Genomic DNA, 19,200 nt, shown 5'->3' on the forward strand with positions numbered 1-19,200 from the left:
AAGTTTGGACAAGTAATATACAAATCTCTTGCAGTGTTGTTGGCCACATGCATGCACCAACCATGATCCACATCAACTCGCCATCTATCAATATCATACAATCCATGCACTATGACATTAATCTTAGAGTCATGATCCAAAACAACAACATAATGGGTCTCTCTCTCACCAAGCTTGACTTCTGTCTCCATAGTCACACAAGCCTAGTGACTGCGAGAAAAATTGCTACGAGGCTCCAATCTAGGCATGTCATCACTCTTCGCATACTATACAGGCTGAAGTAAGAGCTGAAGAGTCTTCTCAGACTACATACATAAAGCTACATTTATAGACTCATCAATAATCTCCTCATTAGAATCAATCCCCTCAACCTACAACCCATAGATAACAGCCTCAACAACTGCTAAAGCCTCTCGATGGATCATATCATGTGTCAGCTCTTCAATAATCTATCATTTTCTTTTAATGATATCGATGATAACCTCATGAAATTCTCTTTTAGTGATTCCCAAGACTTCTCCAAGAGTGAATTCAATTTTGCAGTTAAGAATCCAATCCTCTAGCACCTTCTCCAAGTTTGTAGTCATCTCAATGTCGAAAAGCAGCTTGAATCCAAGTTGCTTTTTTGGCTTCGGATCCTTTGTCTTTGAGGCTTTCTAATCTTCTTGTACTTACAACATCTAAAGATTAGTCATACTCTGCTCTGGTCCTAAAGAAGAAGGGTGAGAAATTGGATCACTCCTCCTGGTCACCCTCTTTGAACCTTTAGATTGATCATCATCTCCTCTCCACTTCTCCTCAACAAGCGCTTCGAATCCCTGATATTTTGCCATATAGGCATAGATAGAAAAGACATCAACTTGATCATCCCATCCAGTCCCTTTCCTGATAGCATCACCTATGGTTGAAAGTTTGTATATTGAAACTTTTCCCTTTTTCTCTACACGTATTGCATAGGACCATAAAGGAGATTTATCCCTTGAAATTTGCTCTAATTGAAGGCCAAAGGCAGCAGCTTCTGTTGCCACCTCTCGCATCACATAAGAAGAGCGCAAAAGAGATTCCTTTAACAATTTCTTCATATCACCCTTACCAAAATCTGGTTTGATTGGCTACTCTATATCTCCAAAACATATCATCTTGCCTTTCCTCCTATGATCACACTGATCTAAAGGTGATAATCTTCAATATTTCCAAGCTATTTTGGAATGCACACAAAGGTTATGATACAAATACTAGTGGATTTTTTCACAATCATCTAGCAATTATACATCTTGAATACACTCCTTGCAAGACTTGATTTTTCACTCCCTTGAGCATATCAAAGCATTATTCGTTACGTTCTTTTCTTCTCATCAATTCAGCTCTTGTCTCTTCCCAATATCCTATAGTTTCTGTCGTGTACTCAACTCCTCTATTTTGGTTCTTCTAGTTGGCTAGGTTGGTCAATTGACTCCTTCTACTAAAGGCTCATCGAGAATCCAAAATCCTAATCGATCCAAGATTACCTCCTTCTTATAGAGCTCTCCTTGAATAGGCCAAGCATCTCTCTTTTTTTACATAGCAACATCATGGCTATAAAAGAACGTAAGTTGGATCTAATCTATCCTGCCTGTTTTCTAAACCCTTTCCCGTGTAGGCCGAAAGCTTGCATAAATACAAGCTTCCTGTTTTAAAGCTAGCCAAAAGAGCAAGAAAAGATAACATACCCCTTCTCCTGGAAGGGTGAGACATGCTTGCAAGATGAGTATGCATGTCTATAGATTTGGACTTGCACCTTCCTCTACCATTTGCATATAGAGGCGTAATCTTTTTCTCCCTAATCTTGTTCCACATATATCAAAAGTAGAGCACTCCAGAGTACCACTTCATGGTTGATTTCGTGGCCAAATACACATTTACCATGCATAGTCACAAGGGTGCTACAAACAAAATCATCTATTATGAAATTGTCATTCAGGTCATTGGCTAGTATTGCTTAGCCAATCTCCAACAATGTGGCTTGACTCATTTTTACATCTTCTATCACTGCTTGACCAATTATCAAGAGAATGATTAGATGGGTTGATGTTGTTCATAAAGTTGACATGCTTCTCTTTTAGCCCTTGTTTTCAGGCTTCTTCCTCCACCATACATTTCACTTGGTTTGACACCCTATCTTCTTCATGTGACTAGATCCACAACAATAGAACAATCAAGCACTCATATGAGCTACCACACACAAACATAACACACAGGTTATTTGCGCTTGAGTACTATTCAACGAATACAAAAATTTAGGATGGAACCAAGCAATCAAATTTTCAACCGATAGTTGAAAGTGAATAGCAAACGAAAAGACACACACAACGGAAAACAAATTCCAAATGACATTGACTAATGAGTTCAAATTCCTAGTAAAAAACTCCACCCTTAGGTTTGTAGTGGTGGACGCACAACATGACAACAACGTATGGATCCATGTAACTAGGTAGTCTATCATTAACATCCACACATGTTGAGCTTGCTATCTCACAACAAGGATGAGGAATAGACATCATCTCATCCTATGCCCATTATCTTCCTAAGAAAGGAAAAACATTCCATCAAGAGACTTTTACTAAGTAGTTCTATAGGATTCTCATTAATTGAGATCTTAACAGGCTTAATAGACTTGTCCTCCACTACCTTTCAAATGAAGTGATACTGCATCTTAATCTGCTTTGTCTTCAAATAAAAGATTATATTTTTGGCCAACTCAATAGCACTCATAGAATTTTAGTGTAGTATATGAGTAGCACTAATATCAAGGTCCAACAGCCTAACCATAGGGCCTCCTTACAAGGCTCAATGGTGGGGTTGAAACATACTCTACCTTAGTAGTAGATAAGACTGCATTTTTGCACCCTCTACACCTAAGAAATAGCACCCCCTACAAAATTGAAGACATAGTGAGAGGTGGACTTCCTACTATCTACATATTTTACATAGTCGGATTCAACGTAACCCTCATTTATAGTATCCAAACCACTATAACCAATACTTATATCCACAATTCCTTTCATGTGTCTCATGACATCCTTTACAATGTCTCAATTTTACTTGCTAGATGTAGCCATATAGTGTGCCAAAACTCCCACTACTATGTTAGGGTAAATGACTATCATGGCATACATCAAATTGCCCACTATGGATGCATAAGGAATCTTGGCTATGTTGGCCTTCTTCTCATCTAGTAATCTGCTTGACTGACCTTCACATGGGATTGTAAAGAACATCCAATAGGCTTAATATCTTGCATATGGAAGTATTCAATGACCTTTTGTATGTACTCCTTCTCTGATAAGTAAATAAGTCCATGAAAGCGATCACACATGATGCACATCCCAAGAATATGTGAGTCTTATTCCATGTCCTTCATCTCAAAGCTCTACTTAAGCTAAGTTTTCAAAGTATCCATCTCATCACGAGCTCTCCCAACAATCAATATATCATCCACATAAAGTACCAAGATAATAAGGCTACTATCATGGGCCTTCTTCATGTATAAACACGAATCCATATCATTGTGAGTATATCCATGTGGATGCATGAAATCATCTAATGTATGATACCATTCCCTAGATATCTTGTTAAGACTATAATTGTTATTTCTCAACTTGCACACTAGGTATTCCATAGTTTTTTCTTGAAATATTACAAGTCCCCATGTAAGAAAGTTATCTTAATATCCATTTGATAGAGATCTAGATCTAATTGAGCAACCAATATCAAAACTAGTTGTAGGATAGTCATCTTGAATACAATAGAAAAAACTTTATCAAAGGGAATACCATGCTTCTCCTTAAAATCCTTAGCAACCAATCAGGCTTGTATGTTGGCTTGGGGCATCTATGGGTACTCCTCAACTTGTACATCCACTTGTTTGCCAATGCATGCTTTCCACTAGGCAAAGGAACAAAATTCTATGTATGATTTTTCTATGGTGAATCAAACTCAGACTACATGGCCCTCTGCCAAGAGTGACTATCACCTCTATGCATGATCTTCTCATAAGTAAGGGACTCACCAAAACTTGTCACCATAACATAGTCCATGGAGGGTGTAAATTGATCAAGTTGATGTTTATCTCTAATAGACAGTCTAAGGCTATGGGGCATATACATTCTTTCCAATATCATTATCATGGGCCACTAGAACATTAGTTGTACGCTATCAACCTGATTATATGGTAACATGAGATTCCTCATGAAAGATCACTCTGCATACCTCAACTACCTACTCAAGTTACTTATATATCTTCTCCTCATGGAAATCAATATTGTGGGTGGCTGCAAATGAAGTTTCATGCTGAAGGATCCCATAGACAATAGCCAATCTCACCTAGTGTACATTCCCATATCCAAGAAAGATACATTTCACTAACTTAGGATGCAACTTATTATGTTTTGCTCAGGTACATGGCAAAAATACTCACATCCAAAGACTCTAAGATGCATATATGAGGGAGGTTTTCCAATTTATACCTCCTTTACAACTCGACAACCAATAGTAGTAGGATGATTTGTTTATCAAATGTATGATAGTAGGAACTATCTCAACCCAAAAATGCTACAATGTCTACTTAACTAAGGCTAAAAGCAAGGCTTGGTAGTACAAAAAGGAGTGTTCTGACACCACATTGGATTGGTAGTTGGTGTGTATAAATGAAATTATTTTTAAAAGATGTAGATATAAAGTAGAGAGAAAAAAATAATTAAATCACATAAGGATTGGAAAAATGACAATTTTTGAAATTTTTTATAACACAATGATTGGACCTGAATGACGTGGGTAGAGGGTGAGAGGAGTTATAGTGCTCGACCTATTTTATATAGCAATCTTTGCAATTGTTGCATACCATATCCATCTCTCTCTCTCTCTCTCTCTCTCTCTCTCTCTCTCTCTCTCTCTCCTTGTAGCATGGAAGCTTATGTTAATCCCTCCACCTTTGTCTACTCATTAGAGAAGTCTATAGCTACAATGAGTACCATGAAATCTCACATCAGCCCCTCCACCTTTGTCTACTTAGAGCAACCTACATCTATAGTGACTACCATGGAAGTCTATGCCCCTTCTTTCATCCATGAACTACTCTCTAATCAAGCTTATGGTCCGTGGCTTGATATTGGTGTATGCAAACTAAAGGTGTTACAATTAAAAAAAGGTAGAAAATTCTTAAGTAGCTCATGCATCATCAGACATTTGCAAGCTAAGAAACTTTAGATGTCTAAGAGAGTTTTGTCTCCTATGTTCATAACATATTAATTCAACTCTTTGATCTTGAATAGTGGTGATAGAACAATGTCAATCAATCGATCAAGAATTGCTACTATCTTGGGTGTTCATCAAAGGAAATAGCAATAGAAAGTACTTGGTTTGATATGAAAGATGAGGTTGAAGTGTTGCTACTTAGTGTTTCTCAAAGACAATTGCCTAGAAATAGCAATATCACAGGTGAAACTAGAGATTTGGTCTATGCCATCTAAACATTGAACATTAGAGTTTCACCTAATGAAAATGATATATGTAAATAAAGAATTGAGGAAAAATGTGTTATAAAAAATCCCATACATCTTCTCAATGAATCTCAGGTAACATGCTATTCTTGGGATCTTTGATTGCCTAGATTTCAATATGGATTATTTGTGATTGCCAGGATTTTGATTTGGACTGACATTTGTGAGTACATTTTAGAGTGATAGGAAAGCCTTTAGATAGTACCAAATTTGTTGATGTAGATTAATACTTTATACACAATTGGATTAAAAATTTTGATTACGTATCATAGTTTACTTGTTCCATTTGTCACCAAAGAAATTAGATATATACTACGCAAGCCATTCTAGAGTACAATCAATGTATTATGATGTTTTACAGTCATTCTCGATATAGTACCAAAAGCTCAAGAACACACTTTCATTTTATTGTTGAAAAGAAGGACTTTACAGGTATCAAGTGTCCCCTTTGTAGAACTAGACCCTATGTGGAGCTCAAATTTGGTAGTTTTTCATATAGTAGAGTGTTTTGTACAACTACTATTATGTTCCTCTTAGTACCCTCCACAATACCCAAGCATGAAATTGAGCACTAAGTTTTAAGCTCAATTGGATAGCAAGAGTGGTCTCATAAATAGTACCAAATGTAGCAAATGTGGTAACAAAGTGTATGTGCAATACCAAATTTGGTACTTATTTGTGGTTCTATGCACGGAAATTGGTATTGTGACAAATTTGGTGCTATATTGTACACCCAACATATTACCCAAGCATGCGATATACTCCAAATATGAAGCTGATTTGAATAGCAAGAGTGACATACCTTACCAATATTACCTTATGTAGTACCAAAGTGAATATGCAGTACTTCATTTGGTACTTTTTTGTGTTTCAACTATTCTATAAAGTACCAAACTTGGTACTACCAATAGATTTGGTGCTTCATTATACCCCATATAGTACCGAATAATGTGCACCAAATAGGAATCTAAAATGAATAGTAAAACTAACATAAAATACCAAAAGCTCCTTTATTAACACTAAATTGTATGCACAATACCAAATTTGGTACTTGTTTATATTGCATGAGTTCTATACATTACCAAAATTGTTATTGTAGTGGGTTTGGTTCCCTACCTTCAATTGCATTTAGTATTCTATACTAGTAAATTGGTACTTTGTACTAGTTTGGTGAGGATTACTATAGACCAAGCAAACTTGGAGTGAGCAACACAAGAAAGAGAGCATGAATGGACCAATTATACATATAAATTGATACAAAGTAGACCACTTTCATATTATCATTTTATTAAGAAGAGTGCATTTACTCTTTCGATACCTACCAATACCAAACACATCAACCTATGTTGATTGAAAAATATCTAGGCCACAATTAGGAGGGACAATGTTGTGGCCAAAACTATGAAGAGACTATCTTGGCCTAGTCAACCATAGCTCACATCCAGACAAATTTAATGCAATGTTGACTATTTATGTACTATACTTTTATTAAGCAATAAGTATAAGAAATATTTAGGCCACAATTAGGAGGGCATCATCCTTCTCAAAATTAGGAAGAGACTATCCTTGCCTAACAAGCCAAAGTTCATATCCAAATGTTAATTACATAGAAATGAAACACAAAGTAATATAGTATTGGCTTTCCCTTCAAAATCAATGAGCAAGGCCAACAGGACCAAAATGTGGAATATATCATCATAGCCATCAAATCCAAATTTCACTTCTAAATACAAAACACCACCTAAACACCACTCATAAATGCTACATTGTGACACTCTAATAGTACTACCTAGTCTCAAAGCTAATTAATGCATTGAGTGCTCCAGTCTAAGGACCGTAAGGAATAGAGAATATAAATGATAGGTAGGGTGGAACACCTTGAAATTTTCACATAGATTCATAACAAAGGTGATTCTTGTATTCTTAAATTCCACTATTGTAACCTAGAGGACACTCTAATAGTACTACCTAGTCTCAAAGCTAATTAATGCATTGAGTGCTCCAGTCTAAGGACCGTAAGGAATAGAGAATATAAATGATAGGTAGGGTGGAACACCTTGAAATTTTCACATAGATTCATAACAAAGGTGATTCTTGTATTCTTAAATTCCACTATTGTAACCTAGAGGACACTCTAATAGTACTACCTAGTCTCAAAGCTAATTAATGCATTGAGTGCTCCAGTCTAAGGACCGTAAGGAATAGAGAATATAAATGATAGGTAGGGTGGAACACCTTGAAATTTTCACATAGATTCATAACAAAGGTGATTCTTGTATTCTTTAATTCCACTATTGTAACCTAGAGGACGTGGGATTCACCATTTTCCCTTACAAAAGACAAGCACGGTCATTACACTCACTATTTTTCTTACATAGTTTTCCTCTCCATATGATAACATAGCCATCAATTCTACTTATAGGGTGCACATTGGAAGGATTTTTCTAAACATTTGATATCTTCTTTGCTTGTTGGGTGCATATTGCAAGGACTTTTCTAAACATTCCACACCCTATGCTCCATATCCTATGAAAGAAATCCTAAGGAAACATATGTCTCCTTTGTAGTTAAACATATCCCCTTCAAGGCTAACTTCCACACAAGTGGTGTTGGTGCACAAAAGCTATTAATTTTCTTAGTAATCCTAGGTGAGTATGGATAGAATAATAACATTTTCCAACTTTTCTTATCCTTGTTTGGCTTCAATCCTTGAAGTGTGGTGCAAGCACAAACCCTTAACCCTCTGACCTGTGCCTCATAAATAAAGACCCCATAGCACTGTGCTTTTCCCTCCAATACTCGCAAACATGTGGATTGACAATTTGCTAGTGTTGAATGAATAACCCATTCTTTGACATCCACATCAATCTCTTCAGGGATGCTTTGCACCTCCCCTAAACCTTGGATATTGAATACTAACGTTCCTATAGTATGGCCTATTACTATCACTATCTAACACAATATTTGCATTGCACATTTCACCTTTTTCATATTATAATTTCATTTTCAATACAACTGTGCAAGTCAACTCTTGATTAGCTACACTCCTTTGGCATAGTTGATGCTAGATCTACCAAACCCTTTCTGGCCAACACTCTCTCATTCCCTCCTATAAATATAAGGTGTACATTTCTAGGACCCAACCCAATGGACCTCCAAATCTCATTTGATTAACTAGGTACTCCACTAAGATGACCAATAATAGATATATTGAAAATATATGGTTCCTTTTCATGGATCAATCGATTTGGAAATAAGATGTTGCCAAAGTAAGGTTGATATCTATTTGTTCTATCCTTTAACTCTAACAATTCTCCAAGGCTTGAGGCTAACTCTTTTGTACTTTTCCTAGCTATATCCATTATCATTTGAGTCCAAGAGAACTAGAAAGTTAGAATAATATTCAATTTCATGATGAATGACAACCTCTCCAAAAACACTCATCTCTTTTGTTGAACAAGACAAGTGACTTTCTCTAATATGTTCTCTACACCACACTTTCTATGATAGTGGAAGAATGATGACATACCAAAGTCCTTTTTTTAAACCTTAGAATCCTAATAGAGGACGAATACCTTAACCTTCCCTTCCATTGTATTTTATTGTATTTCTTGGTGCATCCATAATAGGAGCACTCCAAATTAAAGCATCTCACAAATGTCTTGCACAAGAGCTACAATGCTTCAAAGTTATCCTTGGTGCAAGGTTTGTTATCCACCCAAAAATGGCCATCATATCTTTCCTCGATTCACATTGCTCTCTAGGGATGTAGGTAGTCAAAAATGTTGTCTCCATCATATTAACACTGTAGCTTCTATTTTTGTAGAAAATGATAACTCACATTCTTTTAATTTTCATGTTGATAGAGTGTGTCCTTGTATAAGAGGTAACTTGTGAATCTGGTTAAGTACTTTTGGTATTCCCCTTTGATTTTAGCATGACGATAAGAGTAGTACTTCATTCCCTTGTAATAGAGTAAAAATGCCTTAATACCTTAGCCAATATTTAGCCTACTAGGGTTAATTATAAAATGCTAAGTTGTAACTTGTCAAGGATCTTTTTGGCATTTCTAACATTTCACATTTGAGGTCTCAAACTCCCACCATCTAAGAGGGTGCATTCTCTTAGCCACCATAGCATTGGGGTGCATACCATGTTGTAGCCTCTCATCAATTGATTCTCAACCATTAATGGTAACAAGATTTTAGGTTAGCCACCTTGGATATGGTTTCTTGAAAATTTATTCTATTTTCTTATATTTCCAGTTTTATAGTTTGTTGTGGGAACTAGATTCTTTACATTGGTATTAGAGAAAATAGTTGATCCAATGGGAATGCCATTTTCATGGTGGATTTGGTTACAAGACTAGGCACAAGGTAGCTTGAGAACAAGAATTAGTAATCACTCGACTTGACACAATTATAACCATGGCTAGTTAAGGTCCTCTGTAGCAAATCAAGACTAAATTTGAGGAACTTGAAGAAGTTTTGAAGGAATAATGGCAGGTTCAAGGTCATTTTAGTGGTTCGTGGTCAATTTGGGGCCATTTTGAAGGTTCTTAGACTTAACTTGAGTCTACATAGGGTTCCTAAGAGTTAAACTATGGTTACTTTTTTAAGTAGGCTTCTCTTTCCACTTTTCAAGCTTCCATGTGAGAGCTTTCATGGAGATCTCTTCTTCTACCTACTTCCCATGGCCATTACTCTTCATGCAGTAGCCTATAGAGGATTATTGCTAAGGTCCTAAGCAACCTGTAGAATACCTATATACTTCATCTTTAGCACAACTTCACCATGTAATGCAAGAGGAGGTTCTAGGATAGTTTGCACCAGTTTTCAGCATGCTCTTGTCCTCTTGAATTGGTCCATGACTTCATCTTCAAGCTATGCCCTTATTTATTTGATCAAATGCAACCCTGACTATTGAGACATCAAGATCCACTCGTGATATGCCAGGGTGACCGTTGTGCATTTATGTCACCGACTTGTTAGCTGTAGATGCGGTTAGTACACCGCCCATGAATAATAGCTAGATGATAGCTATCCTTATCTACTCTAGTTCGTGGCTCAGTTAGTATGCCACCTTAGTTAGTTGAGTTTGGTTTGAGACCCATATATAGGGTTCTTCTATTTCTATGTACTAGAGTTCTTTTTGGCTTACATAACTAAGAAGAAAAAAACTGTTTTCAGCCTCCACCTGTGTGTGTATTCCCCCATTGTGCAAGCAAGAAAGCTACATGTGAGACTCCTTCCTTCTCTCCCACAATCTTGACATGGTATTAGAGCCTTGTTCGTGGTAAGGAGCTCAAGAAAGCAAACCAAGTTCGCGGTGTTCTGGTAAGAGGACCAGTGTTGCTTTCATTTTTCTGGTTGGGAGAAAGTCTCTGCACAGGTAGCACAGCCGGAAAGTGCAAGAGTGCATTGTCTCAGATTGAGAAGCCCTTCGTTGTGTAGCAAGAGGGCAGTATATGCTGCGGGTGAGGGCTTTAGCCCTCGGTTGCTCTGTTTTTTTAATTTGAGGCCATTTCGGGGCCTGTTTTGGAGGCGAAAGTTTTCTACACACACTCAAGAAAAAGGCCCTATTTTTTGTTGTGCGACCACTGTTCTACAGGTCAGTGAAAAGTTATTGTAGAAATTGCATCGTATGCCTGTGCACAGAGACATTGGGAGTTACAGAATCATCCTTGTTGCCTGTTGATGCAAAATCGTCACCAGGAAGTGACTGTGTGGTCAAATACCACTTTCGTCAGTTTTGCAAATTTGCCCTTGTGAGGCTGAAGCTGTGTTTTTACAGTGACAGAATTTTTTGTAGTGTTCTATAATGGCGTCTGATTCTCTTTCACAGATTGTCACTGAAAAGCTTGACAAGAACAACTTCCAAGCATGGAAGTTTAGAATGACGAATTTCCTTATGGGAAAAGGATATTGGAAATTTGTTACAGGAAATGAAGAAGAACCGGTTCTTCCTGATGTTCCCAATCAATAGCAAATGCACGCATTTAAAGGATGACATGAGAGAGCCAGAAAAGTTATGTACTGGCTGTTTATCAGTATTTCAAACTCTATGATTATGCATATTTAGGATGCAAGTACGCCAAAGGAGGCATGGGATACTTTGTCAAAAATGTATAGCACAAATATGCAAGCCAGGAAAATGCAGCTCAAGCAAGAGTTGCACAATGTGCAAAGAGAAAGTATGAGCATCAATGACTACCACATGAAGGTGAAGAAGATTGCATATGTACTTGCTTCCATTGGGTCGCCAGTGGAAGATGATGATTTGGTTTCCGTGACCTTGAATGGTCTAGGAAAGGATTATGAGCAGTTCCGAACACCCATTTCCGTCGGTGAAAGATTTCCTGATTTTGAGGAGTTGATTGCTCTTCTAATTTCTGAGGAGCAGAGAAATGGTGGTGCATCTTCTTCAGGAGGAACTTCAAAAGAAACTATCTTCTACTCAAATGTTGGAAGAGGTAGAGGCAGAGGTAGAGGAGGCCGATCTGGAGGCCGTGGTAGAAATCAGAATATACAGCAAACTCAAGAAAACCAGTCCTATGGAGGAGGACGTGGTAACTCTAAAGGCAGGGGGAGCCAAAGAGGTCGTGGTGGATGGCAAAGAGGCCAAAATGCAAACAACAATGTTGAATGCTACTACTGTGGTAAAATGGGTCACATGGCTAAAGACTGCTATAAAAAGCAGAATGACATCATGAATGGAAAACTACAACAAGGGAATTTGATGCCAGGAGGCATATTCCACGGTGGATTCCGTGAGGTTTTACGGTGGATTCCGTAAACTTAGATGATTGGGGCTCATACACAAAGAGGATTCTTTGTGCGAGAAGTTGATGGGGACGCCTATCCTTTTCGGGCGTTTCATTAATTTAGTGTGTACATGGGTGATTCCATAGCGGGTGATTCCGCAAAATGCATATTAAATTAATAAACGTTTATGAGTTTAGAGTGCGCACTCGTAATAAATTAAGGTTAGGATTTATTTCTAACCAGTTGATTTATTTATGTAGCTGAAGACTGCTAGGTATTCACTTTTGTCGGTTTAATTGTATTATTGTGAATGCTTCAGTTGATGTGTAGAGATAGCAGCAGTGGCGGAGGAAAGCATTGGAGTTTAGCGAGTATTCGACCTTTGGATTATATTTTGATAGGCGCCACGCCTATATTTTGTTATGTCTATTGAGACATCGATTATTTATTATTATTTTGTATGTGCCTATGCGCACGGATATGTTATTTCTATTTGGACATTGAGATTGGGCGTGCCAGACTCTATGGGCACTGTCCATTAGCTTTATTTTCCTATTTTTGTAGAAAGCAAACTCAAAAGCTAAAAGCTTATCATATTTTTGTAAATTGGGCTATTATTGAGCATGAAGATTGAAATATACATAAAATACATGCTTTGTGAAGCGCTCACACAAGGCATGGGGGAGATTGAACCCAATTTGTCTCTTGCCTCTTGTCGTGCATGCTTTTACATTGTTTTTTGTGCAAAAAGGTAGAGTTCATTGTTCTTGGGGACCTTCCGGGATCTACTACGTAAGCATATTGCGACCGATCTGCGCACCAGTGGTATCAGAGCGGAGCAGAGATCAAGAGCTTTCAATCGCTACCAATCTCGGGCGAAGGCGGAGCTCCAGGAACAAACGGGCTCTACAGTCAATCTCATCGCGAACCGTCGATACAGGCAGACTTCTGGCGATCAAGAACCCGTGTTTCTACTGTCAGATCGCGAAGGACCAGGCTCTGCAGGCGGAGGACCACGCATCCATCTCCTTCATCAAGTCATGGATAAACAGAGTAACCTCTTCTCAACAAGCTTCAAAGCTTAATTATAATAATCAATAAGCTTACTAGAAGCTTAACAAAGCTTCAAATTTTATCATCGACTGACCTGGAGGAGGTCCGAATTTTTCGCGCGGCGAAAAAAACGGCCCCCCCCCCACGAAATTTGACGCCGCCTGTTACTCCATTAAGCTATTAAGCTTAATCTCTTAAATCAATTAAAGCTTTAAGCTTTCTGCAAGTCACACAGGGCAAACAAGTCCACAAACTCCGGGTCCTGCGCTGCAAAAGTCAAGTTCAGCAAGTCAATTGAAATCAAGTTCTGCAAGTTCTGCAAGTCGGCCTAAGTTCAGCAAGTCAACAACTCTGCAAGTCAGACTAGTCAACTAGAGTCAGAACTGACTAGTGCTCAAAACTCCTAGAAGACTTGTTCCTATGCAAAAACTCTGAACTGGAAAGTTGTTCGTGGCAAGGTGTTCTACCTATCTACAAGTTCGTTGAAGTACTTTCAGCAAACGAAGATAGAAATATTGCAGATTTTTTGAAAATTGAGAAAGAAATACCCAAAAATACATAGCCTTGTAACCCCGAATTTGAAGCACAAACCATTCGCAAGGAATCCAAGATAAGTAAACGAAGTTTCAAGTTTCGCACTTTCAATGGCATACGAGAAGGAAAGACTGTTTTATCATTCATTAGCCAGTTTGATGACTATTTCCATGAGGAAACTTATCCAAAAAAAGATAAAATCAAGTGTGTTACTAATCATCTGATAGACAGAGCATCACTTTGGTGGACTGTAGTACGCAAGAGCATAGAATGTCCTGCTACTTGGGAAGATTTCAAGAAGAAGTTCCTGCAGAATTTCCTTCCACCGCAATTCATGAGAAGGCTATCAAGCAATGGGATTTACTTCAACAACGGGATCGTGAGCCTATTTCACAGTATACAGAGCGTTTTTTGAATGCACTCCTACAGCTACGCATGCTTGAAGACGTACCAGAGACGACACATAAGCGGAAGTATATGTCTGGACTACTTGGACATTACTACGCTGAAGTGAACATGTTCAAGCCTACTACCCTTGAAGACGCCATTTCACTAGCTCACGACACTGAAGATAAGTTACGCGGAAGAGATAGACGACCACAGCAATTCCAAGCCAATGGTAATTATGGATCTAAACAATTCAATTCCAATTTTAGAAGGTTTAATCCAGGTCGTTTCTCATCACCATCTTTCCGCAAGAATTGGCCTAAACCACCTGCATTACCCTCCAATGTCAATCCAAATCCAAAGCCTATTCCACAAGCAAATCCAAATGTACCCAGACTTCTAGCCATTGCAAATAATGTAACCAAAGCCAAGCCAATAGTATGCTACAAGTGTCACCAGCCAGGGCATCTCGCAGCAAATTGTCATTCAAAGAAGCCACCAGCACATATCAACTATCTTGGAGCCATGGACGAAGACGAGGATGAGGATATGCCGGATTTCACTGAAGATGAGGATGATCCTACTACTACTTCCGATACTTTACCAGGTATGTCTACTCCACATTCATTGTTGACTATGAAATGTATGGTGCATGGAAAGGAAAGAACTATCTTGCATGATGACGGTAGTACTCATGACTTTATTTCAGCAAAATTGGTAAAGGAATTGAAATTACATACAGTACCTACGCATTATCACATAAAAGCTGCATTTTTAGGCACTAGGTACAATGGCACAGAAGAAGTTCAAGATTTAGAAATTCAAATTGGTGCATACATTGAAAGAAGAAATTTCTTAGTTGTCCCATTACAGTCAAGCGGCATTATTTTAGGAATGCCTTGGAGACACCAGCATAATCCAAATATAGATTATTCCACACACACAATGAATATTAATTTTCAAGGAAAATCTATTACATTATATGGTATGCATGCATCTAATATTTTTCCACTGCTTTCGCATACTCAAGCAAAACATGCACTACGCAAGAATACTAAATCATATCTCGTTTGGGTGAATGAATTGCAAGCAAAGGAAAATCATATGCACCCTAGGCATAAGGAATTTCTTGCATATTTTAAAGACTGTTTTGCAGAAGACCTACCACCAGGTTTACCTCCTTCACGTCCAGAAGACCATAAGATTGATTTAATTCCTGGCACACAACCACCTTGCAAAGCACCATATAGGCACAATCAAATAGAGCAAAAAGAAATTTAGAGTCAAGTTGAAGAATTACTAAATAGAGGCTTAATTCGACCTAGCAGTTCCCCATTCGGTGCACCTGTACTCTTAGTCAAGAAAAAGAATAATACCTATCGTATGTGTATTGACTACCGAGCTTTAAATAAGATCACTGTAAAGAATAGGTATCCTATACCTAGAGTTGATGACCTTATGGATAAACTGCAGGGATCTTCTATATTTAGTAAAATAGACCTTAAGTCTGGATATCATCAGGTGAGGCTAGATAGATCCGACATATTTAAGACCGCATTTAGAACATAGTTTGGCCATTACGAATTCTTAGTCATGCCATTCGGATTAACTAATGCACCTACTACTTTCAGTAGAATGATGAACCGTATCTTTCTGAAATATCAGTATTGTGTGATTGTTTTCTTTGATGATATTCTAGTGTTCAGTCAAAGTGAAAAAGAGCATTATGACCATTTATCATTAGTTTTTCAATTACTGAAAGAAAATCAATTGTTTGCAAATCCTGAAAAGAGTGAATTCTTTAAGACAGAAATTGAGTATTTAGGACATATTGTATCAAAAGAAGGAATTAAAGTTGATCCTAAGAAAATTGATGCAATATTGCATTGGCCTGTTCCTAAAAATGTACATGAATTATGCTCATTCCTTGGTCTTGCTAGTTTCTATAGGAAGTTTGTACGTAATTTTTCATTAGTTGCTTTACCATTAACCAAACTTCTTAAGAAAGGAATTGTTTATCAATGGACTGAAACTCAGCAGAAATCCTTTGATTTACTGAAACGTGCATTAACTAATGCCCCTGTTCTACAATTGCCTGACTTTAACAAACCATTCTTTCTAGTTGTGACCGATGCTAGCGGATCAGGAATAGGAGTCGTACTAATGCAAGACAATCATCCAATAGCATATTCTAGTTCTAAGCTGAAACCCCCTAAGCTCAAATATTCCATTTATGACAAAGAACTATTAGCAGTTGTACAAGCATTAAAACAGTGGAAGCATTATCTAATGGGTTCAGAATTCATGATAAAGACTGACCAGCAAAGCATTAGATATCTACTTAGCCAACCCCAAATTTCTGACCGTCATATCAAATGGGCTTCCTTCATTCAAAGTTTTCATCCTATCATTCAATACCAACCTGGAAAAGAAAATGTAGTTGCTGATGCATTGAGTAGAAGACCTGCAATTCATAATATTTCTATCACATCTTTTGATTCTTTGATTGCTATGAAAGTTACATATCACCAGGATATTACTTTTCATTCTGATTGGCAAAAATTAGTTCAAAATAATTTCATTCCTGTTGATTCATTGTCATATAATGATGGATTTACGTTTTTTGAAAAGAGACTGTGTGTTACTATTCCATTCCGATCTTTTGTTTTGAATGAAATTCATTGTCCCCCATATCAAGGTCATAGAGGAATCATATCTACATTACGCATGTTAACTGAAGATTTTTATTGGCCGCATATGAATGCAGATGTATCTAATTTCGTTTCTGAATGTTTGATTTGTCAAAGAATAAAGAGACATCATGGTAAACAGTATGGATTACTAATGCCTTTGTCTATTCCATCTAAACCTTGGGAACATATTTCTATGGATTTCATTACTGGTTTACCAAATACTAAATCTAACCACGATATGATTTGGACAATTGTAGATAGATTTAGTAAGCAAGCATATTTCATTGCATGTAAGAAAACTTTAACAGCATCACAAGCAGCACAGTTATTTTTGAAAACTGTTTTTACTAACCATGGAATGCCAAAAGTGATTACTTCAGATCGTGATTCTAGATTTTGTAACAATTTTTGGATTACACTGTTTGCAAATCTAGGCACAAAGATTGATTTCTCATCTGCATTTCATCCAGAAACAAATGGACAAACAGAAGCCACCAATAGTACCATTCTAGATCTTTTACGTGCATATACTATCTCTAAACCTCAAACATGGGATACTCATTTACATTTATTACAGTTTGCATACAACAATACACCGCACACATCTACAAAGAAAGCACCTTTTGAAGTTATTTATGGATATAGATTATCTACACATGTTGCATCTTTGTCTAATAGAATTCAGAGTGCTGATGATATTGCTACTATGCATAATAGTATTTTTGATGAGGTTAAGGATATGATTGCTAAAGCCCAACAATCATATACCAAACAAGCCAACAAGAAAAGACAAGCTATGAATTTCAAAGTTGATAATTATGTTTGGCTTAGAATAGAAAAGTGTAGACTGTAAAGTGTAGATAGACATCCAGTTGTCAAATTAGCTCCTAGATTCTATGGACCATTTAGAATCATTCATAAGATTAATGATAATGCATTCAAATTAGAATTGCCATCTCATTGGAAAATTCATAATACATTTCACATTAGTCTATTGAGACCCTTTAGAGGCCAATTACCTATCCACCCTGTTTATGAAAACCCACCTTTATTAGAGGAAGAGACTGAAATACTTGAACTAGAAGCCATCATAGACACTGACTACATGACCACTAGAACTGGCCGAAGGTATTCTAGATATCTAGTAAAATTTAAGAACCATCCTGTAGAGGAAGCACAATGGATGCACGCTAGAGACTTAAATGCTTTCCCCACTCTGTTAGCTCCACATTGAGCTAATAGCAATTGAGGTCATTTGCTATCCCACCCCGGGGGTATGATGCCAGGAGGCATATTCCACGGTGGATTCCGTGCCACGATGGACTCCGTGAGGTTTTACGGTGGATTCCGTAAACTTAGATGACCGGGGCTCATACACAAAGAGGATTCTTTGTGCGAGAAGTTGATGGGGATGCCTGTCCTTTTCGGGCGTTTCATTAATTTAGTGTGTACATGGGTGATTCCATAGCGGGTGATTCCGCAACATGCATATTAAATTAATAAACATTTATGAGTTTAGAGTGCGCACTCGTAATAAATTAAGGTTAGGATTTATTTCTAACCAATTGATTTATTTATGTAGCTGAAGACTGCTAGGTATTCACTTTTGTCGGTTTAATTGTATTATTGTGAATGCTTCAGTTGATGTGTAGAGATAGCAGCAGTGGCGGAGCAAAGCATTGGAGTTTAGCGAGTATTCGACCTTTGGATTATATTTTGATAGGCGCCACGCCTATATTTTGTTATGTCTATTGAGACATCGATTATTTATTATTAGTTTGTATGTGCCTATGCGCACGGATATGTTATTTCTATTTGGACATTGAGATTGGCGTGTCAGACTCTATGGGCACCGTCCATTAGCTTTATTTTCCTATTTTTGTAGAAAGAAAACTCAAAAGCTAAAAGCTTGTCATATTTTTGTAAATTGGGCTATTATTGAGCATGAAGATTGAAATATACATAAAATACATGCTTTGTGAAGCGCTCACACAAGGCATGGGGGAGATTGAACCCAATTTGTCTCTTGCCTCTTGTCGTGCATGCTTTTACATTGTTTTTTGTGCAAAAAGGTAAAGTTCATTGTTCTTGGGGACCTTCCGAGATCTACTACGTAAGCATATTGCGACCGATCTGCGCACCAGAATTATGCATCTTCTAGTAGACAGGGTGATGACAGAAATGAGCATTTGTTTATGGTGCAGTACATTAACAATTCTGTGATAAGTGCAG

Source organism: Lygodium microphyllum, chromosome 20 (genome assembly GCF_053477565.2).
Source record: "Lygodium microphyllum isolate KBCC chromosome 20, Lygodium_microphyllum_v1.1.10, whole genome shotgun sequence".
Lineage (NCBI taxonomy): Eukaryota > Viridiplantae > Streptophyta > Polypodiopsida > Schizaeales > Lygodiaceae > Lygodium > Lygodium microphyllum.